Source organism: Lepisma saccharinum, chromosome 24 (genome assembly GCF_977018435.1).
Source record: "Lepisma saccharinum chromosome 24, izLepSacc3.1, whole genome shotgun sequence".
In the NCBI taxonomy this organism is placed as follows: domain Eukaryota; kingdom Metazoa; phylum Arthropoda; class Insecta; order Zygentoma; family Lepismatidae; genus Lepisma; species Lepisma saccharinum.
Genome location: NC_139252.1, coordinates 17,080,401 through 17,082,738, shown reverse-complemented (window position 1 = coordinate 17,082,738; position 2,338 = coordinate 17,080,401). Strand labels below are relative to the sequence as shown.

The 2,338-nt window shown below is 26.5% G+C and overlaps 1 pseudogene; it reads left to right on the top strand.

The window, feature by feature from the left end:
- Positions 1-274: 274 nt before the first annotated feature.
- On the top strand, positions 275-2,032 carry LOC145978118 (NADH-ubiquinone oxidoreductase chain 5 pseudogene; annotated as a pseudogene).
- The last annotated feature ends 306 nt before the right edge of the window (positions 2,033-2,338 follow it).

The window sequence follows — 2,338 nt, the reverse complement described above, 5'->3', positions numbered from 1 at the left end:
TTGTATACGTCAAATTGATTTAAGGGCCTTGGTTGCATATTCATCTGTAGCACACATAGGTCTTGTTTTAATAGGGATTATAACTATAGGAGCATGAGGGATAAATGGTGGCCTTACTTTAATAGTAGCACATGGTCTTTGTTCTTCTGGGATATTTTGTCTAGTAAATATTACTTATGAACGATTAGGTAGTCGTAGTATATTAATTAATAGGGGAATAATTAATTATATTCCTAGATTATCTTTATGATGATTTATATTAAGAATTACTAATATGGCTGCCCCTCCTTCTATTAACCTGTTGGGTGAAATTAGTTTATTAAATAGAATTATTGGGTGATCCTACTTTAGTTTTGTAGGTGTTGCATTACTTTCTTTTTTAAGTGCTGGTTATACTTTATATTTATATTCTTATACTCAGCATGGAATATATTATTCTGGTGTATTTTCTTGCTGAAGAAGTAATATTCGTGAATATTTATTATTATTTTGTCATTCATTTCCATTAAATTTTTTAATTATTTTTTGTTCTCCAATATTTCATTGAATTTAAAATATTTAAGTAGTTTAAGTAGAATAGTAAGTTGTGGACTTAGTGGTAACTAAAAGTTCTTAAATCAATGGTTTTTAATTTTTTTATTACAAGTATAATATCAATTATTTTATTGATTAGTAGAATAATTTTATTATTATTAGGGATAATATTTTTAATTAAGGATGTTACAATTTTTATTGAGTGAAATATTGTTAATTTGAATAGTTCTAGTATTATTATAACAATATTATTTGATTGAATATCTTTAATTTTTATAGGCTTAGTTATATATATTTCTTCTATGGTTATTAATTATAGAGGTTCTTATATAGAGGGGGCTATAATATAAATCGATTTATTATTTTAGTTTTATTATTTGTTGGATCTATAATGTTTTTAATTATTTCTCCTAATATTATTAGAATTATTTTAGGATGGGATGGCCTAGGATTAGTTTCTTACTGTCTAGTAATTTATTATCAGAATGTTCGTTCCTATTCTGCTGGAATACTAACTGCTCTGTCCAATCGAATTGGTGATGTATTTATTTTATTATCTATTGCTTGAATATTAAACTATGGTAGATGAAATTATATTTATTATTTATGATTAATTTCTGATTTTGATATAATATTAATTACTAGATTTATTATTATTGCTGGAATAACAAGGAGTGCACAAATTCCGTTTTCTGCATGGTTGCCGGCAGCTATAGCTGCACCAACCCCAGTTTCTGCATTAGTTCATTCTTCTACTTTGGTTACTGCTGGGGTTTATTTATTAATTCGTTTTGGAGATATATTGATATATACTGTTCTTGGGAGGGTACTTTTATTATTATCGGGGCTAACTATATTTATAGCTGGGGTTGGTGCTAATTTTGAATATGATTTAAGGAAAATTATTGCTTTATCTACATTAAGACAACTTGGGTTAATAATATTAACATTATCTATGGGATTAAAGGAGTTATCATTTTTTCACTTGTTGACGCACGCTATATTTAAGTCTTTATTGTTTTTATGTGCTGGTGTAGTAATTCATGTTATAGGTGATGTTCAGGATATTCGTTGTATGGGGGGTTTAATTAATAAAATGCCAATAACTATTTCTTGTATAATAATTTCTAGTCTTGCCCTATGTGGAATACCATTTTTGGCTGGATTTTATTCTAAGGATTTAATTTTGGAAATATTAAGTATATCTTCTTTTAATTTAGTAATATTTGTTTTATTACGAATTTCTACGGGTATAACCATAGCTTATAGTTTTCGATTAAATTATTATTTAGTTGGTAAATCTTATAGAGGTACATCATTTCAATTCTTTTCTGATGATGGGGGGTGAGGTATATTTAAAGGTATATTAGGCTTATTATTATTATCTGTTGTAGGTGGTTCTGGATTAATATGATTAATTTTTCCTTCTGTTTTTGTTATTATTATTCCTTTTAAGTTGAAGATAGGGGCAGTTATTTGTATTTTATTGGGAGGGTGAATTGGATATAATATTACATCTTTCTTGTTCGAAGTTTATCCATTTTTTAATAATAAAATAGTATACTATTTATTAGGAGGAATATGATTTTTACCTTATTTATCCTCTGGTGGATTAATTGGTAGTTCATTTATTACTGGAGGTATATATATTAAGGCTATTGATTATGGATGAAGTGAACTTATGGAGGGGCAGGGAGTATCTAAATATATAAGGAGTGGTTCTTTAAATATCCAACTAATACATTCTAACTATTTTAATATTTATTTTATATTTTCATTTTTAATAGTAATTTTATTAATAATT